Genomic DNA, 25,570 nt, shown 5'->3' on the forward strand with positions numbered 1-25,570 from the left:
CATTCCTAATCCTAATTAAAAATCTAACAAAACCCCATTTGTTTGTTTTTTTTTTCCCTGTATCAGTGCAGATATCAAAGCAAAACTGCAGAAGAGAGAGAAAAGTAAATGCTGTTGCAAGCCTTTCTCTTCTAAAGTCTCATGATAAAATATTGTACAGCAACCAACACTGAAACTGAAAATTGCTTAGACTTAATTCAATTTAGAACTCATTTTCCCAGTATCATTCATGTTCAAGCTATTGTGCTGGGTGGTGTAGGAGACAGAAAGGTAAGTAATTTGTGGATTCTGCCCTCAAGACGTTTACAGTTTGGTGAAGATAACAACAAGTGAAGTGCTGCAGAATGAGAAAATAAAGCATTCAGAAAGCAAAGGGAAAAGAAAGGGAGGAAGGTATAAAAGAAATAGAATAAAACTTCCCAGAGCTGAGATGCATCAAATCTTTTGATAGAAAGAGCTCAAGCAGTGTTAACCAAGAGAAATGAAAAGCATCATAGTTGGTGTGCTGGCTACCTTTTTTTTGCTCTCTACCTTAACTCTCCGCCATTTACCATTTTCTAAGATAGATAATATCATCTGCTCCCCATTCCCTGGGCCTTTGAGTTGGTTTGGCCAATGAGAGTCCTAGTTAGAGATGGGAAGGAGGCAGAAGGGTGGGCTCAGGGTGTTATTCCCCCAGGTCTGTCTGAGGAGTCTCTTTGGGCTCATTATCCCTCTCAAACACAAGTCACTGCTGCTCTTAAGATGGTCTTCTGCAGGACTCCCTGGTGATCCCGTCTTTCCTTGTCTCTGAGCTTAGGAGTGGTAACAGCTCTGAAATTACTAATCCTGAGTAATATCTGGCACTATCCCTAGTGGTTCTCCTACACCTCCCACTGAAAACACCTGAGGATTTCCTGGACATAATTAAAATAAAATAGGAAGCATTGCTCTCTGCATTTCTACTTTCCTAGCTATAGGTTTTGCAGTTTGGAGAAAAGAGTACTTAGTTTCATAACTTTAACTAGGTCTTTGCTAAGATGGAAACACATCTATCTGTTTACTGTCGTATTACCATGACTATACAGTCCTTGGCCCACAGTAGGTGCTTTATTGATACTTTTTGGGGAGGAGGGAGGAAACAATTCCTAAAGTTCTGGCTTATTAAGTCACTTGGAAATTGATTTCAGGGTTCTCTACTTGAACACAGTGTTGGTGAATTCACACTGGCTGGAAAAAGGCCATTCTATTGTAGATAGTGGCATTTGGTTCATATCCCTCCTACCACCTGGGCCTAGATTTGAATTAATGCCTCAGATGAGTCTCAGTAGTACAGAATAATAGGGTACTTGTCCCTGCCTTATTTTGAAATCTGTGTATCTCTTAAGAGTTAACTGACTCTTGGTCAACCATGCCAGGTGTCTATCCATATAGATTTTACAATTATTTCTTGTGCTTTTCTACATGGATGTACATTAAATCATATCTTCTTCATGTTCGCATTCATGAATTTTGTGAATCTAAATATTTTATAGTTATCCCTACTATATTTTGGGAGGGGGATTTTTTAACAGAAAAAAAATTAGGCATAATTTCATTATAGTAAAGGTTGCTGTTTTTATGGTACAGTTCTGCACGTTTTGACAAATTTATGTAGCCATGTAACCACTACCACAATCTAGATAAAGAAAACTTTAATTGCTCCAAGACATTCCCCACCACAGTTATGTAGCCAACCAGCCTCCCACTCCCACCTCTGGCAACCACTGCTGTTTTCTGCCCCTATAGTTTTGCCTTTGCAAGAATGTCATTTCAGTGAAAGCATTTAGTATAAAGGCTTTTGACTATGGCTTCTCTCATTCAGTATAATGCATTGGAGACTCAGTTACAGCTTGTTGAATGTACCCAGTGTCTGTTCCTTTTCATTGCTATTATCCCATCATACAGATATACTATAATCAAGTGTATCCATTCCCCGGTAGAGAGACACTTGTGCTATTTCTAGATTTTGGCAATTACAGATAAAGCTGTTATAACCATTTTTGCCCTTCTTTTTGTTTGAACATAGGTTTTCATTCACTTGGAGAAATATCTTGTAGTGGGATTTCTGTCACTTGTTAAATGTATGTTGAATTTGCAAGGAATTGCCAAAATGTTTCCAGAAAGTGGCTGAACTCTTTTGCATTCCTCTCTGCAATGTATGAGAGTTCCTGTTAGTCTACATCCATGTCAGCACTTGGCATTTTCAGATTTTTTTAAAAAATTCAATTTGATTCTAATAGGTATATAGTTGTATCTTACTGTGGTTTTTATTTTGTCTCTAGTGACTACTGATATTGAGCATCTTTTCATGTATTTATTTGAAATCTTTATATCTTCTTTGATGAAGTGTCTGTTCAAATATCTCCTCCATTTATTATTGGATTTTAAAAGTTCTTTACATAATTTGGATATGCTCTTTATTAGAAATGTGATTTATAAAGTTTCTCCCTTTCTGTGGCTTATCTTTTCATTCTCCTGATATTTTCTTTTGAAGAGTAAATGTTCTTAATTTTGATGAAGTTCCAATTTTTCAAATGTTTTCTTTTATGAGCTGTGCTTGGGGTGTTATATCTAAGAAATTCACGTTTAACTTCAAGAATGCAAAGCTTTTCCTTTAAGTGTTCCTGTAGAAATTTTATAGTTTTAGGTTTGACATTTAGGTCATGATCCATTTTGAGTTAATTTTTATGTAGAGTGAGAAGTATGGATTGAGGTTCATTTAAAACATAACGCATTTTTATCCAATTTTTCCCCATTATTACCCAATTGTCTCAGCACCATTTGTTGAAATGACTTTCCCTTCTCCACTGAATTGTCTTTGCACCTTCATAAAAAATTGATACTATGTGTGTGCTTCTATTTCTGGACTCTTCTGTTCCATTTATTTATACTATGTCTGTACTCTCTCATAAGACTCTCTTGACTTTGATAGTGTGATATTTTGATTTATAAAAACATATATTTGGTCATTTAGAGGACTAAAACATATTTCTTATGCATGTTTTGTTTTCCTCCATAGTTCTTGGCTCACAGCTTCCCAAATCCTTGGAATTTCCTAAGTGTTGAGAATGATAAAGGTGTCTTTTGTTATGTTAATGAGGTGGCTTGTGGAATGCCCCTAGGTCACCTGAGGATGAAGGCTGGTCACCACAGAAACCAATCATATCATTTAGAGAGTTAGAATTTTCAGTCCCGCCCCAGACACCTCCAGGGAGGGGAGAGGCTGGAAGTTCAATTAGTTGCCAATGGCCAATTATTCAATCAATCATGCCTATGTAATGAAACCTTCAAAAAAGCCCAAAAGGACTGGGCTTGGAGATGTTCTGAGTTGGTGAACACGTGGAGCTGGGATAGTGTCACACCTCCAGTTCCATACCCTTTCCCCACACCTTGCCCTATGCATCTGATCTAATGATCTAGTAAAGTAAGACATAAGTAAAATGTCTCTCTGATATTTCTAGTAAGAAAAATGTTTCTTTGAATTCTGTAAACCATTCCAGTAAATTAATCAAACCTTAGGAGGGGGTCTTGAGACTCTCTTATTTATAGCCAGTTAGTCAGAAGTATAGGTAGCAATCTGGGGTTGTGACTGGTGTCTGAAGTGCATGTGTGGGGCAGTCTTGTAGGACTGACCTCTCAATCTGTGGGGTCTGATGCTATCTCTGGGTAGAGACTGTCAGAGTTGGGTTAAATTGTAGGCTACTCAGCTGGTGTTAGAACACTGCTAGCTATATGTGTGGGGACCCTCGACACCCACATTGGAATTGGTATCAGAACCTAAAGATATACTCTTATAGTAAGTTTGGAATTCGGGTAACATGAAACTTCCAACTTTGTTCTCTTTCCTCAAAACTGTTTTTGAGTATTCTAGTTTATTTGCCTATCTATATAAGTTTTAGAATGAGTTTGTCAATTTCAAAAAAAAATTATGGGATTTTGACTAGGATTATGTTTGAATCTACAGATCAGATTGTGGAGGATTGGTTTATTTACAATTTCAAATCTTTCAATCTGTGAACTGGTGTATCTCTCCATTTATTTAGATCTTCTCTGATTTCTTTCAACAATCTTTTGTAGTTTTCAGCAAATAGATCTTGCACTTATTTTGTAAGATTTGTACATAAATATTTCATTTTTGGGGTGCTATTGAAAATGGTAATTCAAAACATTTAAATTTCTGATTATTCACTGCTAGTATGCAGAAATGATTACATTTTATATTAACACTGTATTCTTCAACTTTGCTACTCTCTAATTAATAGCTTTTTTGAAGCTTCTTTGAGATTTTTTACATAGATAATCATGTCATTTGCAAGTAGAGACAGTTTTATGTCTTCCTTTCCAATGAGTATGTCTTTTGTTTCTTTTTCTTGCATCTCTATTTCGTTTCTTCTTTTTTTATTTAGCCTATTGTTCTAGCCTGTCAAGAACTTTGGAATCATGAAACTGTCACCTCGTTTTTTCTTTGTTGATCAAAAAGTTCACCAATTCCTCATCTTATTTTTAGTTTAGAAGTATGGAACCAGATAGTTTTGTAAAACAAACAAAATAAAACCATTTTTTAGGAAAAATTTCAAACATATATAGATGTGGAAAAATAGATTAACACCTCATACCTATTACAGAGTTTCAAAAATTATCAACTCATGGCCAATTTATCTCATCTGTATCTTCACTGACTCCCTCTTTGTGCTCCCACCACTGGGGCATTTTAAGGTATGTTCAAACCATGTATTATATTCAGATAGAGATGTGACAACAAAGTGTTCACTATGCTGTAAGCGGTCCAAATTGGGAATGCTGTCTTACTTATAATTTTATATCCACTGCATAGCTCAGCTTCCTGCAGACAGAATATATGTTCAAAAATTTTTTTGTTGAACTAAATTCTTTTTTTAAATTTTTTTTTTTTTCAACGTTTATTTATTTTTGGGACAGAGCGAGACAGAGCATGAACAGGGGAGGGGCAGAGAGAGAGGGAGACACAGAATCGGAAACAGGCTCCAGGCTCTGAGCCATCAGCCCAGAGCCTGACGCGGGGCTCGAACTCACGGACCGCGAAATCGTGACCTGGCTGAAGTCGGACGCTTAACCGACGGCGCCACCCAGGCGCCCCTGTCGAACTAAATTCTTATGGGACCTGTCACTTTAGTATAGTTTTAAAAACGCTTTCTTTGTTTACTTTTTGAAAATCAGTCTACCTTACTTGGAGGTCCCTTCCTATATTTAGTTGTTTATGCAATCTTCTGTTTGGAAATATTTTATTTAATACACATTACAAAATATAAGAAAGCATATGAGTATCAAAGCATAATAATGTAATCTATACTCAACACCCAATTTAAGAACCAGAATTTTATTGTAACACTGAAGCTGCTGTCATTCCTTCAAATTCTGTGTTCTTGGTCTCTTTCTGTAAGTAATCTCTGCTGTGACTTTTGTTATTCATATTTTATTTTATTTTATTTTATTTTATTTTATTTTATTTTATTATTTTATTTTAGAGAGAGAGAGAGCATAAGCTGGAGAGAGAGGCAGAAGGAGGGAGGTAGGAAGGGAGGAAGGGAGGGAGGGAGGGAGGGAGGCAGGGAGGGAGGGAGGAAGAGGGAGAGAGAGGGGGAGAGAGAGAGAGAGAGAGAGAGAAAATATCTTAAGCAGGCTCCATGCTCAGCACACAGCTCGATTATGGGCCTAATCCCAAGACTGTGGGATCATGACCTGTGCCAAAATCAAGAGTTGGATGCTTAACTGACTGAGCCACTCAGTTGACCCTATATTTTAAATACTTATACAGGGGCGCCTGGGTGGCTCAGTCGGTTGGGTGTCCGACTTCAGCTCAGGTCAGGATCTCTCGGTCCCTGAGTTGGAGCCCCGCGTCAGGCTCTGGGCTGATGGCTCAGAGCCTGGAGCCTGCTTCTGATTCTGTGTCTCCCTCTCTCTCTGCCCCTCCCCCGTTCATGCTCTGTCTCTCTCTGTCTCAATAATAAATAAACGTTAAAAAAATTTTAAAAAATAAATAAATACTTATACATATAAATATATTCTTAGAAATGGTATTATTTAGTTTGGCCCATTTTTGAGGTTTATAAAAATGCTATCATGTTATAGTTAAATTTTTGTACATTATCATTCTTAGAGCATTCGATTTATATTATGTAATTATTGGTATGGTTTGACTTAAATAAACTATCTTACTCTCTATTTGTCTGATCTGTTCTTTGTTCTTTTTTTTTCTGCTTTTCCTCACCCTTTTTTTTTTTTTAATATTATTGTCAAATTGGTTTCCATACAAGACCCAGTCCTCATCCCAACAAGTGCCCTCCTCCCTGCCCATCACTGACTTTCCCCTCTCCCCCACCCCCATCTACCCTTGGTTTGTTTTCAGTCCTTAAGAGTCTCTTATGGTTTGCCTCCCTCCCTCTTTGTAACTTTTTTTTCCCCTTCCCCTCCCACAATGTCTTCTGTTATGGTTCTCAAGATCCACATATGAGTGAAAACATATGGTATCTGTCTTTCTCTGCCTGGCTTATTTCATTTAGCATAATACCATCCAGTTCCATCCATGTTGCTGCAAATGGCCAGATTTCATTCCTTCTCATTGCCAAGTAGTATTCCATTGTGTATATAAACCACATCTTCTTTATCCATTCGTTTTCCTGACTTCTTTTGGATTAATCAAACATTTTTTGGATTGTACTTCCCTTCCACTTTTTTGTTTTTTTTTTTTTTAGTTAAATCACCTTTATAATGTGTTTGGTGATAATTGTAAGGTTTAAAATATAAGTCTTTAACTCATTATAGTCTATCTTCACATAATATTATATTACTTCACATTGAGTGTATGAACCGTATAACAATTTCTTCCCTCCCACTCTTTGCACTATTGTTGTCATACATTTTAGTTCTCATGTGCTGCAAACCCTTCAGTATATTGCTACTTTTCATGCTTTAAACAATATATATATGTAAAGTTATTAAAAATAAGGAAAAAAGTCTTTATATTTACTCTCATTTTTACCAGTTCTGATGCTTTACATTTCTTCACACAGATCCAAATTTGCATCTGATACCATCTTCCTTCTGCCAAAAAACTTTGTTTAAAATTACTGCCATAGGGGCGCCTGGGTGGCGCCGTCGGTTAAGCGTCCGACTTCAGCCAGGTCACGATCTCGCGGTCCGTGAGTTCGAGCCCCGCATCAGGCTCTGGGCTGATGGCTCAGAGCCTGGAGCCTGTTTCCGATTCTGTGTCTCCCTCTCTCTCTGCCCCTCCCCCGTTCATGCTCTGTCTCTCTCTGTCCCAAAAATAAATAAACGTTGAAAAAAAAATTAAAAATAAAATAAAATAAAATAAAATTACTGCCATCCAAATCTACTGGCGTTATTTTAGCTTCTGGTTTTCTGGAAAAGTCTTTGTTTTGCCTTCCTTTTTTTTTAAAGTTTTTATTTCAGTGATCTCTAAACCCAATGTGGGGCTTGACCTCATGACCCTGAGATCAAGAGTGTCATGCTCTTCTGACTGAGCCAGCCAGGCACCTTCCTTTTTGATGGGTAACTTTGCTGAGTGTAGAATTCTGGGCTGACAGATTATTTTCTTTCAGCACTTTAATTGTGATATTCTATCATAGGTCTCAATATTCTCTAGGTCACAATATTTCTGAAGAGAAGTTTGCAATTGTCATTCAAGAACTCCAACTACATATATGTTAGACTATGTGATATTCCACCAGTGCTCTTAGATATTCTGCTCTGATTCTCTCTCTCTCATCTTTGTCTTAAGTTTGGCTAATTTCTCTTGACCTATCTCCAAGTTCACTGGTTCTTCCCTCAGCCATATACCATGTCCTGATATGTCTGTTGAAAGAATTATCTCTGATATCAAAATTTTATTTATAGCTTTTATATTTGACATTTTTTTAAATTTTTTTTAATGTTTATTTATTTTTGAGACAGAGACAGAGCATAAACGGGGGAGGGTCAGAGAGAGGGAGACACAGAATCCGAAACAGGCTCCAGGCTCTGAGCTGTCAGCACAGAGCCTGACACGGGGCTCAAACTCACGGACCGTGAGATCGTGACCTGAGCCGAAGTCGGCCACTTAACTGACTGAGCCACCCAGGTGCCCCAATATATAATTGACATTTTTAATAGTTTCCATCTCTCTGGTACATACAATCCCCCATTTCTAACATTTATTTATTTTTGAGTGAGAGACAGAGCACAAGGTGGGGAGGCGGGGGGCAGAGGGAGAGGGAGACACAGAATCCAAAGCAGACTCCAGGATCTGAGCTATCAGCACAGAGCCTGACGTGGGGCTCAAACTCACAAACTGCGAGACCATGACCTGAGCCTTAGTCAGACACCTAACTGACTGAGCTACCCAGGTGCCCCTACAATCCCTCATTTTTAAATCTATGTTCTCAACCTTTCTGTTAGATTTTTTAGCATATTAATCAAAGTTGTTGTCTAGGAGTTCTCACACCTGAATTTTCTCTGATCCTATTTATTACTTTATCTCTTGACAATAGTTCTTTTTTGTTGTTGTTTTGGTCTGTCTCATAATTTTTTTAATATATATATTTTTTCTTTTTAAGTAATCTCTATACCCAATGTGGGGCTCGAAGTCACAACCCCAAGATTGAGAGTAGTCGCATGCTCTACCCACAGCCAGCCAATAATTTTTGATTGAATGTGCTACATCATTTGTAGACAGCAGAGACTGGAGTCAATAGCATTTATTCCTGGAAATGGACTTGGATCTTCTCAGACTATTAGTGTTGGGGGTTGAATCAATCTAGTCACTAGTTCAATTGGGTTTCTGTGCCATGGCTGCTATAGTTACTATTAGTGCACCATGGGCTTTGAGTTCCTCCAGCAGTGAATAGCCATTACCTTCATCTTACTGTGTGGACTGGAGTACTGGAGGGTTATTTCCTGTGCCTCATCTCTACTCTCAGCTTTTAGCAGTCCCTGTATGCTTATATTACAAAGTTCTCTTTCTACTCTCTTTTCCCTTCCTTAGGGGTAGATTGCTATTGTTTGTTACTTGTTGCTAGGTTTGTTGTGGGACTGGGGGATATTTTGGTTTTGTTGGGCCAGTCTCATCTTTAGCCAGGATCTATGTGCCTGGACCTTGAGGATGGGGTGTGTATAGTGTGACTGCCAATTCCACTTGTGGCAACTACACTCTGTCTTGTGTCTGTGGCAGGTTTTAGGCAGAAGGGTTTCCTGACCTTTCCCTAGAGTAGCAGACCTCTGCTATATATTGGTGCAGGACCCTGGACATAAAGATTTTCCTTTCTCTCTCCTGGGAAGACAACTTGTTTCTCCTCTTCCCCAAGCAGGTTTCTGGTGGCAGGAAGGGAAGTGTTATATTCTTCCTTCAAAGAAGGATGGGTTTTGCTTCTATCTCTTCCCTTGTGACCCCAAGGAACAGAGGGTTTGCTGCCCTTCCCCAAATGGTTTAAAGTTTTTACCTTTTTTAAAATGTTTATTTATTTATTCAGAGAGAGAGAGAGAGAGAGAGAGCATGAACTGGGAGGGGCAGAGACAGAGGGAGAGAGAGAATCCCAAGCAGGCACCACGCTGTCAACCCAACATGGGGCTCGATCTTACAAACCACTGAGATTGTGACCTGAGTCAAAATCAAGAATTGGACCCTTAACCAATTCAGCCATCCAGGTGCCCCACTTTTACTTTTTATAAAAGACAGGTCAAGAGAAATGGATGGTGCTTTGTGCCTTAATCCAAGCAGATTACTTTCTTTTAATTATTACTTATTCTAAACTTATATGCTGCCCATATGTGGCCTTTAGAAATTTGTTAATACTTTAGCTAATTTCTTCTTACCTTTTTTTGTAGCAGCTCTGTGTTTTGCTTGTGCTCTGGCAAAGGTAAAATAATTTCCATGTCTTATTTCTCCTTGGAAGGGCTTGTCTCTTTCTGAAATTCAGTTCTTGTGGTTGCCTCGTGACCTCAGCTCCCTGAAGGGTTCAAGAAAAGTTATGATTTTGTATACTATCTGGTTTTTGTTATTGTCATCAGGACAGGAACAACAGCTTAAGTGGAAGCAGGATTTATATGCTTTCTTTACTCAGCATTATATTTTTAAGATTCATTTATATTATTGCATGTAGCTGCAGTTCATTTATTTCCCCTGATGTATAATATTCTGTTATGTGAATATCGCATCATTTATCCATTTTCCCGTAAATAGGCATTCAGGTTGTTTCTAGTTATTTGTTTTTATGAATAACCTTGCTTTGAACACTCTTAATCATACCTGTTCGTGCACCTTGGTAAGTTTCTCTAGCTTATACATCTGTAAGTGGTATTGCTGGATTGTAAAGTATATATGCTGATGTTCAGCACTACAAATGATGCCTTTGGCTTGGCTTTTCATTTAGGCCTGCATGTCACGAGCTGCACATGTCACGAGTACTTATCTTATTTTCTTTTGGTCATCACTTATGTCTAGCCTTCCTTTCTTTATGACCTCTTGAGTTCTAATTCTACTGGTTTTTTATTTGAATCTTGGCTTCACCTGTGGCTTATGATCTAGCTCTTACTCACTTGATGTTTTTAGTTCATTTGCCTGATTTTTGACCCTCAGTGCTTTTCAAAACATTTTGGTTTGTATCTGCTACTGTAGTTTTTATTGCTTTGATTGATAGAATATAATATTCCACATTTTATTTAGCCCCTCAACTCCCCATCTCTTGCTCTGGACAAATGAGCCAGCATCCTGCCTCAGTATTTACTTCTTGGCCTACTGTGTTTGTGTGTTATTATTTGAACACTTAAGGTTGAAATAACTCCATCAATCATTATCCTTTAGGTAGACTTAACTTCACTCTAGAAACTGGGTAAGTAGTTAACTAGTCAGAACTGCAAGCCTCATTTCTCGACTTTGTCTTCAAGGATAGCAAGAAAGATAAAATCGAGATTTAGATACACAGTTCACCACACAGTGATCTATTATTTGCCCTCAAAATCATGTGTTTCAGACAACTGACTTCATAAGGCACAAATTAAGAGGTTTTTTTTCTGCTTTGGTCTTCTAACAATGAAACCATGAGCCAGACTTAGAGTGCTCACAGGCAGGCATTAGTCCTTGGGCCATATTATGTATAAGGACAAATTTAGTGAGAGAGTCAATGTTTACAATCTTCATGTAAATTGTCTGGTAATATATTTTAATTTATTTTAATTTTAATTTTTTGAGCCAGTAAGCATGCATGCTCATGCCAGCAGGGGAGGGGTGGAGGGACAAGGAGGGAAAAAATCTTAAGCAGGCTCTATGCTCAGTGTGGAATCTGACATGGGGCTCAATCTCACGACCATGATATCATGACCTGAGCAGAAATCAAGAGTCAGGCACGTAACTGACTGAGCTACCCAGGCACCCCTGGGAAAATATTTTATGATAACAGAAATATAGGTTAAGAATAAGAAGTTTGGAGAGGAATTAAATAAAGAAATTCTTATTTTCTATGTGCTATGAGTTTCATTTTCCCTAGGGAAATATTGATTCAAAGCAGCCGTGAAGTGCATAGAATTCTTTTCCCTTGATAGCTATAAAATTAGGAGAAAACATGGTCTGTGCTCTCAAGGAGATTAGAATTTAACAAAGATCAGTATGCCAACCAATATCAGTGAGTGCATCAGTAAACACATGGTGGAAAACACACATAAATAAGTAACATACTCAGATGGATATAACTTAGTAGTAAGAAATAACTGGGTCAGAATAGGCTAGGCAAAGGCAGCTTGAGAGTGAGCAGCCTCATCAAAAAGAGAACGGACATGAATAAACATTTCCTTATCAGAGGTACATTTTAAAAGGCCTGTATCTTTCCTGATGCGAAGTTGTCAAAGTGTTGTTCCAGATGCTGTTGATGTCCTACTGTGCTACTCTCAGTGCAACAGGCCTCTAGCTGTTTTGAGTGTTAGTTGAAAACAGCTCACAACTGCCCCTTGTCTGGAGAACTGTCTGAACTTGGTGATCTCAGTGGTTCCCAAAAAGTAGCATTAACCTCCCTGGGAAACTTGCTACAGAATGCAAATTCTCAGACTCTCATCCAGAACTGCTGAATCACTCTAATGTGTGAGGCCCAGAAATGTGTTTTCTAAAGAACTGCATGTGATTCTGATTCAGAGTGAAGTTTGGGAACTACTATCCTAGTTGAGAGAACCACCTTGGGGGGTGAGGCAGCACCCCTGCCCTGGCTCCACAGCTGATGACTGGTGGGTACAGAGTAGTAAAGGCCAAACTCCTTCCTCTGGGGTGGTCAGACAATTCTGTGGTGTGATTTATACTTCAGAGAATGAATCATCAAACTATGGTCTCTGGGGCCAAATCTGGCCCACTGACTGTTTTTGTAAATAAAGTTTTATTAGAACAAAGCCAGGCTCATTTGTTTTATTGTCTGTGGCTGCTCTCATGCTACAATGGCAGAGCTGAGTAGTTGCAAGAAAGGCTAACTGGCCCTTTACTGAAAAATCCTGCCAGGTTTTGTTCTAGAGTCTCGCCTAACCCTAACACATCAGGCCATTGCTAGACTTCACTTGACACCATGTCCTTGCTTGCTTCTCTCTTCCATTCTGCTTCCTTCTCTGACTTACAGATTGCATCCAAATCTGTGCCTCAGGCTCTACTTCCTGACAAGAGAACTGTCAGGTATAGTCACATTTTCCCTTATTTTTCTTTGCTATTTTTCTGCATTTGCATTGGCTTCAAGGGAGTCGTGAAGTTTCCCAGACCAATATGCCAACATTGCTCAACAGGTAGTCCCTCAATAGGTCTTTTGGATTAGACATACTCCTCAGAAAGAGGTGGCACTTCTCATCTCTGCAACCCGAACTTTGTGTCTACCGCTTTAACAGAGTGTCAGCAAGAGAACTGCCTTTGTTATTCTGATATAAGGGTCACATATTATTATTATTTCCTTTGTATTTATAATTTATAGAGCACCAGAAGCCTCCATGACACATCTCACCATGTAATATCTGATCTGGCAGGTGTCCAAGCACCTCTAAAAATACAAACAAAAGTAAGATGAACACCCCAACCACCAGTGAGGACAAAGCATGGGCAAGAGTTAGGTGAGAAGATTCTTGCAAATCATTAAGTTAAAAATAAGATAGAGAAGATAATTTGTCTGTAGTTTGCTAAACATCCTACTGAAGGAATTAAGCTTTATTTAAATATTCCTCAGTACTGCATTCGACTTCCTGAGTTGTTTACCTTCTTAATAATGAAACAGTACTAGACTCTTCCCATTATAGTGATGTTTTCATTGTGCTATACTTGCAGTTGATGCTTAGAAAAATATTCATGGTTTATAACGCAGTATGTTTTAAAATAGTTTCTCACTGACAAGCCAGAGGAAGTAGAACTAACACAACATGAAAAATATAATTAGTATCAAGTGTTGAAATAGCAAAAGTCATTTTCTGGAAGGATAAAGTGCTGAAATGAGAGAGAGAGACGGAGAGAGAGGCATTAATGAAATAGGATCAAGCATGATGAGGCTGTACTTTATTTGCTGAGGATTCAGGCTGGGGTAACGAATGAAGGGAGTGTTCTTATCTGTGTTTGGAGGTGGTTGATCATTTCATAAAGTCTGAGGCTGTTTCTTAAGACATAGGAAAAAACCAGGGTGCCTGGGTGGCTCAGTCGGTTGGGCATCCGACTTCAGCTCAGGTCATGATCTCGCGGTCCGTGAGTTCGAGCCCCACATCGGCTCTGTGCTGACCACTCAGAGCCTGGAGCCTGTTTTGGATTCTGTGTCTCCCTTCCTCTCTGACCCTCCCCCATTCATGCTATGTCTCTCTCTGTCTCAAAAATAAATAAACATTAAAAAATAAATAAATAAAAAAGACATAGGAAAAAACTATTTTCTCTATGTGTCTTCTTTGAAATACCTGTTTGCAGGTCACAAGACCACAAGACCACTGTAGGATCTCCAAATGGATGGTTTCACATAGCTAATAGGAAGGTGCTATATGTATGGTATAAGAATAATTTCTTATACTAGGATAGGAATGTTATGAGCTCAAGTTTAATTTAGAATGTCATTTGTTAATGAATTTCAGTAAAGTGTTTTACATCTGAGGGACTTTTATCAAAGCGCTTTTTGGCTTTCCACTTGATTAAAAATCATTGTTGAATGTTAAGTTGACTTTTGAACAATGTGGGAATTAGGAATGCCAACCCCAGTGCAGCTGAAAATCCACACATAACTTTTGGCCCCCCAAACTTAGCTACTAATAGCTTACCGTCGACTAGAAGCCTTGCCGATAACATAAATAATCGGTAAACACATATTTTGTATGTCATATGTATTATGTGCTATAGTCTTACGATAAAGTTAGCTAAAGAAAATGTCCTTACGAAAATCATAAGGAAGAGGAAATCCATTTACGGTACTGTATTTATTGAAAAAAATCCATGTATAAGATGATCTGCATGATTCAAATCTGTGCTGTCCAAGGGTCAACTGTAATGAACTGGGGAGCTTCACGATGTAGAGTTGCATACTCACACATGACCCTTAGATTTTAATATAGAAACCCAAATCTTACAATGATATGTATAATGAAGTAACAGACAATAAAACATTTCACATTTGTGTACCATTTTAAAATTCTTTCAAAGTACTTTCATACTTAAATTTTATTTTACTCTCACAACAGTACTGCAAAGGAGACTAGGTACTTAATTTAATAATCATGCTCAAAATAAGCTTCTTTTAAGAATTTATATTTAATAAATATACAGTAGAGTCCTCAATAGGAGCACATACTTTGAACAAACCTAGAAAAGATCTGGGGCTAATTATCAGCTCTACTCTTACTAGCTTTCTAACATTGATTATGTTATTTAACATACCCTAACTTTATCTTTAAAAAAGATTATGGTGTTACTTAATATCACCCAAGGTTATATATGTAACTACCCGGCACAGGGTAAGTGTTCAGCGCATTGTGGTTCTTTTTGTATTTACCCTCTCAGCTATATGCCTCCAAAATTTGAAAAAGATAGAAAGCAGCTCCCAAGTTAAACATCATGTAAAATGGATAGTTGGTGACTGCAACAGAAGAAATGCTATCTAAACCTTGCCATCCCCCCAAAAATAGATAGTGCCATAAACCTAGGGTGAGTTAATCTCTAAAGTAAGTCTGAATGTAGCTCTAAAAAGAAACATCATTAGTTACCCAATGTTCACTACAGACAAATGAAAGCATACACATTTACAGACAGGAACAAACCTTTTCTTGGAATTAAGTTAAATGAGGTGAATTTCTGTGGGGCCTTTAAAAACTGATATTTGCAAGCACAGGGGACATTGCCTGGCTACAGCTTTACAAAAACAACAGAAATACTGATGAGACAGTTTTCATATCGACCCTCTGTAAAGGCTCAGGGCAAAATCTTACATCATCAATCAGCAAAGGCATTTCTATGGAGAACTGAGATAATTTGGTCCAAGCACATTGCTTCTTGGTGGTCTAACTTAAAATGCAGCGAGCTTGGAGAATCTAGGAGAAAGGGTATTTAGCATACCCATTAGACCATCTTTTTCAAATATCAGATGGCTTAAGCCAGCTGTCGGCAGGCAGGTGCTGGCTCATAGACCATTCATGATTGACCTCTCTAACAACTATTCCACGATATTGGTTAATGTGAAACCCTTATGCTTTAGACACTAGACATGAAAGAGGCAGAGTCATCATTATGTTACGGAAGTAAAGAGCTTCACTTATACGTTTGCCAAGTCAGAGGGCCAACCCATTTCAGCAGAGGCTTGGGAAGCAGGAGTATTTTTAGGTTGGGATGCTATTTCCCTTCCAACAGAGCTCTGACTTTTCTCAAGTGCTTGCCAAGAACTCCTTGGTTGAATCCCTCAAGTTCTGTGCCTTACAAAAACAAGGACAAGCACATCTTCCTATAACAGAGTGAAGGGTCTTTCCTGAGTCTGTAGTTAGCGACAAAGGCACTACTAGAACTTTCACTTTCGGATTCCCTGGACCAGCATTGTTTATGGTAGTATGCACTGCCTAAGCCCCTAACCAACCTGATCATGATTCGATTTCAGCATGTTGCTTCTGCCATTCCTTCCGGTTCAATCCATTACAGATTAAATTATCAATAATCTTGTTGCTGTCACAAAGTCCCGTTTTGGATCTCTGTTTCCACAAACTCAGCTAGTTTCCCTGATATCAATATATGTTTTCAAGGACTTTGGCCCAGTCATGGAGAGTAGACTTGATTTAAAAACAATACCTATGTCACATGATTTATGTTGCTCTTACAAATATTTCCATGAATTTTTATGGTTCTTCTTTCAAGAGCCCATAGTTCCAAGATTTGGAAAACAGAATGTGCTTTGTAGGTTCACCTATTTGACTCATAAATGGAGTGATGTCTGTGCAGGTGGCATTTGCTTGGGAGATTAAATTGATGTTTGTACAATATCTGCTCACTTATTTTTAAGATTGTCTTGCTGACGATGTAGCAGCTTCCATGTGCTATCCCTCTGACACCCATGGCGAAGGGGGATTATGATAATAACATATGAGCTTAATTTTTAATCCAATGTTGCACCTGGACTCTTAGTTAATGTAGAATATCTTTATCATTATATCTTTTGTAAGAGAAATGTTCCCAGGCATGAGAAATATATTATTTTCTCCTGGGTCTCATCACAGAATCAAAATTTGGCAGTTATAGCCTCCATCTTTACTGTATTTTGTATTACAAAAACGAAACGCTCACTTCTGAAATGTTCAAAGTAAAAAACAGAGCCCGCCCTTACCTCAATACTATTCCCTTGGGGATAACCCAAGTAATCACTTTGTGGGGCATCTCCCCTCCCCCTTTTTTTTGAGAGCCAGAAGGAGAGAGAGAGAGAGAGAGCACGCACGCACATGCAAGTGGGGTAGGGACAGAGGGAGGGAGAGGGAGAGAATCTTAAGTAGGCTCCACTCTCAGCACAGAGCCCAATGTTGGGTTCAATCTCACCACCATTAGGTCATGACCTGAGCAGACAAGAGTTGGCCACTTAACCAGTGGAGCCACCCAGGCACCCTGTGAGGCATCCATTTTGAAAAATGTGGGTTAATGTTTAGTCTCAACAATTTAATGTTTACTTATTTTTGAGAGAGAGACACACACAGGGTACAGTGGGGGAGGGGCAGAGATAGAGGGAGACAAAACCCAAAGGAGGCTCCAGGCTCTGAGCTGTCAGCACAGAGCAGGACACGGAGTGGACCCTCTAGATCATGACCTGATCCAAAGTCAGAGGCTTAACCGACTGAGCCACCTGGGCTCCTCTAGTCTCAACAATTTAAAGTTCCATCACAAACAAAATATATCCATAATTGTAGTGACTCAAATGGTTACAGAAAGATTTTGTGCTGGGAAAGAAGGCAGCTGTTTGGTGAAGTACTTTTAAATGTACATGCCTGGTTTTTAAGCTGTGACTTAAAGCCAATGAAACAGATCAAATAAAACAACATTGAAACCCTCCTATGGAAAAACATAGGTACGCCTGGGTGGCTTGGTCAGTTGAGCGTCCAACTGCAGCTCAGGTCATGATCTTGCAGTTTGTGAGTTCAAGCCCCACATCGGGCTCTGTGTTGACAGCTCAGAGCCTGGAGCCTGCTTCAGATTCTGTGTCTCCCTCTCACTCTCTGTCCCTTGTTCTATCTCTCTCTCAAAAATAAGTAAAAACATTAAAAAAAAATTTTTTTAAGAAAAACATGAAGTATATTCATTCCAGAACATAGAATAGTCTCCATTTCAGAACCAATCAGTAAGGTTATTGATAAGTACTTTTATTCTCTGTTGTTCTGGGTTCACTCAATCATGCACAAGTAGATGCAGATTTCCAGAGGTGAAACAAAGACTTTTATGACTCAAGTTTAGAGAAGAGGTTTGTTGTCTTAATGAAGAATATATTCAGTAAACACTGCAGTTGGGACTCATTTAGCAAGACTATCACACATGTGAGCCAACGAATCCAGCCCTGTCCTGTGCCTCTACCACACGTCTCCATTCATCTCAGGAGAGGATCGCCAGAACTGCTGCAGTACAGAGTTAAGGCAGAGGGGTATGCCCCACAAGTCTGAGTTAACTGAGAGCAAATGCGAGGTTGGGTCCTAAGCCCCTTTTTTAATCTCTTCAAGACTGGGTGCGGAAGCTGACTTGACTGGGAAGCCTTCCGTGATCTCTCAAACCTGGGGATCTCTCAAACCCTCCCACATGTTCCATGTGCATATTATAATTGAAGGCTACCCGAATTTCTAAATGGTAAACCCTTTGGTGGTAGGGGTTATGTTTTATTCATGATTGTCTCCCTATGTCCTAGTACATTTCCTGACACACAGTGGTTTCTCCATAAGTGTTTATCGAATGCATGAATAAAGGTATACATAAATGTTTACTAAATTCTCCATTCCCATCAAAGGCTTCTAAGCAACAGCTTCAAGGTTTTATTAATTGCAACACCAGCTGGTTAACACACTTAAGAAAGTGAGCCTGCTCTTTTTTGAGGCAGGCTCAGTTGTGACCGCTTTTACGATTCTTAGAGAAGAGAGCTATTGTTCTGAGCCGTGCACTGAGTTGAGCCAAGGTCTGATAACTTTGACACTCTCCCAAACAAGTACATTTAGGAGTTTGAGGACAGGCATCCCTTTTGAGTAGCCTAAAATTCTATCCCAAGAACTAACCACCCTCTTAACTGGCAATCCCGTTAAGGCAGTGCCTGCCACTTGCTTATTTTGCTTTGTGGTTGAAGGGCTGAAACACACATGCTGGTCACTGCCAGAGCACCTGCAGACACCCCTGAGCTGGACACAAGGCGGAGAACAGCACTGCAGGGGCAGAATTCCACTTCTGGGGGAGATGGGCAGGTCTCCTGCACCTCAGCTCCCTGTCCTTGGGGCTCCAGTTCTCAAAGTAACTCCCTGGTGAGAGTTACAATGTTTTCCACAACTGGGCTGCAGTTGTCTGGTTTGTCTTATTTCTTCACACATCTATACCCTTTGAAGGCAGGATTGTATCTTGTTCATTGTTGTGTCACATAATGCAATACAAGAATTAAGGAGGAGGTAATTATTTCTGCTTTGTGGGGGAGTTTCTCAGGATGTACTCAAGTTGGAAGTCATGTCAGAAAGATCAGGAAGCCAAGAATGTTTTTTTGGTCCTTTTCCTCCACAACTAAGCAGAGAGAGAGAAAATTAAAGCAAGTAGTTTCACTATGTTTGTGTCAGAGAGGTGAGCAGTATATTCTAGGATTGCACAGACCTATCCAGTAGGAAATTAAGTGCAGCCATGTTTAGAGCTAATGAAATAGAGGTAAAAGAGACCATCCTGAAGTTGTTAATTTCTGAAATTAGTTTTAAAAACCATAAAATAGCAGGGAGGGGAAAGGTATAAGAGAAGCATTTGTGAAGTAGATGAATAGTGTAGAAAAGAATGAGGCAAGAACAGCTCTGAGAACTTTGGTCACTCCTGCCTAAGAATTGAAAAAAATTCTTTTTTTTTTTAAATATTTATTTTTGAGAGTGTGTGAGAACGAGCGAGTGTGCGTGTACACACAAAAGCAGGGGAGGGGCAGAGAAGGAGAGACAGACTCCCAAGCAGGTTCTGCACCTTCAGCTCAGAGCCCCAGGCGGGGCTCAAACTCACCAACCTCGAGATCCTCATCTGAGCCAAGATCTAGAGTCAGAGGCTTAATAGACTGTGCCACCCAGGTGCCCCAAGAGCTGAAAAAAATTCTTAAGGGAAGTTAGAAGTGAACAAGAATGGCTTCATTCATTCATTCAACAAGTGTCTCCCAGGCCACATCTTAGGTTTAGGGGATGTGATCAACAAACAAATATAGTTCTTACCTTCATGAAGCACATTGTCTAGTCTCAGGCAACAGTGGGCAGTGTTTTTAGTTATCTCCTGGGGTATTTACCTTTCAAAGACCTGGTAAGATTTGTATCTTCAAGGGACAGAGAAAGAATACAAGTCTTCTAGGAGTTTTGGCGTATATTTCTCTATTATCAGAAGTCAAGGATAATGCCTATTTAAACATTTTCTTTGCAGTAGGGGTCCTTTCGCTGTCAATCAACACAACATCCTTCCTTTGGTTCTCCTCACTTTGCCTGGGATCCTCGTCTTGGCTGCTCAATCAGGCTTTGTCCCAAATGCACAGGCTTTAATCCACCATGGGCCCGCCCAGCTTTGCAAAACTGCAGGCTAAGTTGCCCAGATGATTATCCTGCTCTCCCACCTTGTCTGCTGGCCCCAAAGCCAGCGGAGTAGGGGGCATCCGCCCTTCTCCAACCTCGCGCTTCCTCCTTTCTAACGCGAGCTCCAGCCCCGAGTGGGGCATCTAGAGCCCGCAAAGCTGCCCCCTTAGAGGCCAGCCCACCGTGGCCGCCACGCGCTTCCCTTCTGTGCGGCAGTGGGCTCGGCCCAGTTCCTCAGACAAGCGCGTTTTTGGGGGTGTCCCAGGGTGGTCCACAGCTTCTAGCGTACGGGCCACCCCTCCCCACACAGAGGTGGGTGGCCAGCTCGGGATTTCCCCCCACAGAGGCCTCTTCCCCAAGACTCTTTTCCGCCGACCCCGGCTGGCTCACCAATTGCTGGTTTGCAAACCGGTTCCGTACCCAGAGGGCGAGGACACGCTAAGGAAAGAGGCCGCTCCTGGATAGGTCCGTGGCAGGTTTAGTAAGGGAACTTACCTGCGGGCTTGTCTTGGGTCGACGCAACTTGCCTAAATCTCTGCACCTGCGCGCCAGAGTCTTCAAAGCTTATAACGAGGCCTTAAGGGGCTGAGTCACGTGTCCTGTCCAGGTGGTGTCAATAGCAAGCTGCTGTCTCCCGGCTCCCGGCCGCCTCCTGGAGAATGGCTCCGGCTGTGCGACGCGGGAGCGGAAAGGTCACCCCGAGGGCAGAGGGGTGGGGGAGGGGCCTCCTCCGAGGGCTCATCCTGATCCGGGGTCTGACCTCCCCCTCACCATGCCAGGAAGCAGTAAGGGAGAAGAACGACGCCAGACCCAAGCACGAAGAGGAGAAGAATACCTAGAAGGGAAACCTGAGAGGTCAGAGAAGGCTTTATGGAGAACACATCTGAGTTCCATCTTGAAATCCCCAAGGCCAAGATGAGGAAAGAACGCCGAGGAACGGCTCAGAATTAAAAAAAAAAAAAAAAAAAAAAAAATCCAGAAAAGTAAAACAAACGAAAACCGCCATGCTCTGTGTAAAGGAGCATAAATACTTAGGTGTTTTGGAATGTAAAGAGCAAGGCATGTGGTTCCTGGAGATGAGATTGAAAGGTGAGCAGAGACGCTTCTTTCCTGGTTTGTTAGGGAGCTTGAACCTGTCATGTGAGTAATGTGCTGTCGTCGAAGGTTCTGTGTGGTTATTTTATTTTATTTTATTCTTTTATTTTACTCTATTTCGTTTTATTTTAGAGAGAGCACCTGTGCGTGAGGGAGGGCGGGGCGGAGAGAGAGAATCCCAAGCAGGCTCCCCACTCAGTGTGGATGGAGCCTGACTCGGGCTGAATTTCACCAACCTGGAGATCCCGATCCGAGCCAAAACCAAGAGGAGGGTGCTTAACTGGACTGAGCCACCCAGGTGCCCCTTGAAGGGTTTTAAACCAAGGAAACATCAGGATTTTGGATGAACCATGGTGGTAACTGGTTGGAGGACAGATTCCGGAGAGAAAGTGATGTTCAGGAGATACGAGGAGGGTTTAAACCTGGGAAGTAGTTGTAGGAACAGAAGAAAAGGTATCTTCTGGGAAACATTAAAGAGGTCAAGTTGGAATTATTTAGTAATTCATTGCAGTGTGGGGAAATGAGGGACATAGAGAAGTATGGATGACTTTTGCAGGTTCACTGGGTAGCTATTGACCCGAACAGGGAGAGGGCTATGGGAGGAGGAAAAAGAAGATGAAAAGTAACTTTTGTGGCTGTTGAGTTGATAAGTTTGAAGTTCCAGATGAATATATGAGTGTAATACTAACAGGAGGAAAATAAAATGCACGTATGAATTTGTATTTATCAGTATAGCTTGAAACCTCATTGTACATTGTGTTAAATGCATGTATCAAGTATTTATATATTTGTATGCATTATAAATATGTATATACAATATACAATTTAATATATGCTTATATATTAAGCTAATATATAACTTATATAGATATATTACTAGTTATATAAATATGTTTAAATATTTAAATGTCAGATATCAATATTAAATAAATATACTATAATATGATTTTATATAATATGTAAATATTTATGTATTAAATTAATATACATAACTGTACATTTGCATTTCTGTTTAAGGTACTTTGGTGATACAGCATGTTCCAGAAGGTAATTACACTGTATTTAAAAAAAAACAGTGATGCAGTATATTCATTAGCACTTATGCCTCCCAGTACTTCTGTGGTCAACAGTGAATGGCTGGGTTCAGTGACTTTGGGTCCAGTGCTTATTAACTCTTTCTCTGGTGTACACAAAATCTCGAATTTTCAGAACCAAGAGGTTGTCTGTAAAATTCAAGGCCAGTCAACCTTTTAGTTTCTGGATACAATGAAGAAATGTATCCAGTGAAGATACAATGAAGAAATATTATTTGAAAGTTAGAATTGCAGGGGCGCCTGCCTGGGTGGCTCAGTGGGTTAAGCATCTGACTTTGGCTCAGGTCGTGATCTTGCAGTTAACCGGTTCAAGCCCCATGTGGGGCTCTGTGCTGACAGCTCAGAGCCTGGAACCTGCTTCAGATTCTGTGTCTCCCTCTCTCTCTGCCCCTCCCCCGCTCATATTCTGTTTCTCTTAAAAATGAATAAACATTAAAAAATTAAAAAAAAAAAAAGGAAAATTAGAATTGTAACCGTTCCAGAGCAATCAAATGAATCCACCTTTAATTTACTAGTCTACTCTGTACGAAGAGTCTCCAAAAAGAATCAATAATCTTAACAGGCATTTTAGTTCTTTAACATAAACAGGATTTAACATCCATGCAATCCTAGTTTAATACTATTAACCAAGGAGTATGCAAATCAGCAGTGTTCTGGTCTGTGCTGACACTTTGTTAACACTTCATTAAGAAAAATCAGCTCTTGGTACTTGAGGTTGTGCCGGAGATGAAATATTTCTTTTCCTTTAAATCCACATATTTCTCTGTAAAGCCCCAGAGCTTCTTGGAATATCTATCATCTATCTATCTACCTATCATAATTAAAAAAAAAAATTTACACCTTCTACTAATATCCCTAAACCCATAGAGAGTTAGATGTTCTCAGAGTGACCCTTTAAGGATTCACTTTAGATCCAAAGTAAACTGGCTCCACTTGAGGATGGTTACCCTGACAGGTGACCCTTGTGGTGGTGGGCCTATGAAATATTCTAGGATAGGATAGGTTTGTTGCATTCAACCATGTTTGTATTTATTCAGTGTTTATTAAGCACTTACTGTGTTCTAGGCTTTGTGGCAAGAAGATAAATAGGTCTCAGTCTCTATCCTTAAGGAATTCATTGATTAGTTGGGGAACCTGGATGTAAATATTTATCTTACAATATCATGTGTTAAATTTCAAACTGGAAATATGAACAGCATTATATTGGAGCTCTGTCTGTAGGACACTGATACAGAAGAAGGAATATTTGGTCTGAGCCCTTACGGATAATTAAGGATTTCCTATAGGAAGAAAAATGTGTGTGGGGGGTGTGTGCATGTGTTTGTATTCATGGTGGTGGTGATGGAATCGGGTTTGATAAACCTCAAATGTATCCTGAATTACAAAAGGGCATGATATATTGAGAAGATAAGTCCTATTGGAACAAAGGGTATTTGGCCATAGAAACAGGCCACCCTTGTTAAGTTTAACAGAACAGTGGGACCTCAATGAATTTCAACTCTTGGAGTCCTACTGGAAGGCCTAGGGTAATTTCCTATATGTGGGGTTATAACTTACTGAGCAATATTATTTTTTTAAGTTTCTTCATTTTGAGAGAGAGAAAGAGAGTGCTTTGGAGAGGGAGGGAGGGAGGGAGGGAGAGAGAGAGAGTGCAGAGTGCAACACAGAGCCTGAAGTGGGGCTCGAACTCATGAACCATGAGATTATGATCTGAGCCAAAACCAAGAGTCAGACGCTTAACTGACTGAGTCACCCAGGCATCCCTTTACTGAGAAATATTTTAAGCTATAACAGACCTCTGAATCTCAAATATCTGGGATCTTAGAGTGCTGGGGCTCCACAGTGAAGCCTAAAAGACGTCCCCAGTTTTTACTTAAGTAACTTAAGTGCTAGGATTAATGTTGTAGATGAGAGATCAATTGCTTGCTCATGACTTTTAGGCTCCTATTTCTCTATAATCCAACCCAGACTTTTGCTTTTCCTTCTCTATGGGACTTTAATGCCACCCAGAAAGAAGAGACAAAATAAATGTCAGCATCTAGATCTTCTGCATGCTGATCAGTGCATGTTTACACTTTTAGTAAGTTACCTGTGTGCACCTTGCAGGTGCTGAGACCAATTGTCACTTTGATATGAAGAGATGGAAAAATGGAGGACACGTTTAAATAGTGACATTTCTGGAGTACTGAATCAGTTTCATGAGGGACTGATTATTCTTTATCATAAATGAACCATTGCTGAGCTCCTACTATGGGATTAACACTGGATGAGATGGTTTTCCTTACAGGAAGTATGCAGGTTGGAAAAATCTTTTATTCCTTTCAAGATCCTGGAGACAAACTATTATCAGCTTGAGGCAGTGGCTGTGTCTGTCTTGTTCATTTTTATTTCCCTGGCACTTATGAAAGTATTCATTATTTGTGGAGTGAGCAAATGTTTCCTGTATGGTGTTATATAAAAAAAAATTTTTTAAGATATTTTTAAAATTCTATTTGCAAGAATTTAAACTTAGAGGATGAGAAAAAGCAATATAAGTATCAGTCTATATATTGAGAATGTTCTCATACAGTATTCTTATGATCTTTACTTAGTAACAAAGAGTAACAGAAGTCATAAACACTGTATTTAGGGTTCAAATAGTGTGTCTTCACTTCAGATGAATAGAACACCACCCCGCCTGCCCCCCCCCCCCCATTTGTTCTTGTTGGTCAGCATGACCTAACCAAAATGATGATTAGCTTATTGTATTTCTTAAGACTGAGCAGTTAAGCTAATAGTAGTAAGATCCTACTTAACCTTTTGCCCTAGGTTTTGGAGGAGATAACAGTAAGGGGAAGGCCCCTATGGCAGGCATAATAGCCTCAGGGAAAGGGACCAGTTAAGTCAGGAAGTGGTGAATGAGTCCTCTATGAAGCTTTAAGCCCTTGTCACAGCCTGGGACTGACATTCACATTTGTCACTACATTCATTCAGATGATCCCCAAAGACCTAACACTACATCTCCTTTTCTCCTCAGGACAGGAAAAGCCAGACAGACTCTGAACCCTAGTCCAGAAGGAGTCATCAAAGCTACATCTGTCCTGAGGGCCTCATGCTTGAAAGGAATTTTGTAGGGT

This window comes from Prionailurus viverrinus, chromosome D1, assembly GCF_022837055.1.
Source record: "Prionailurus viverrinus isolate Anna chromosome D1, UM_Priviv_1.0, whole genome shotgun sequence".
NCBI classification, from domain to species: Eukaryota; Metazoa; Chordata; class Mammalia; order Carnivora; family Felidae; genus Prionailurus; species Prionailurus viverrinus.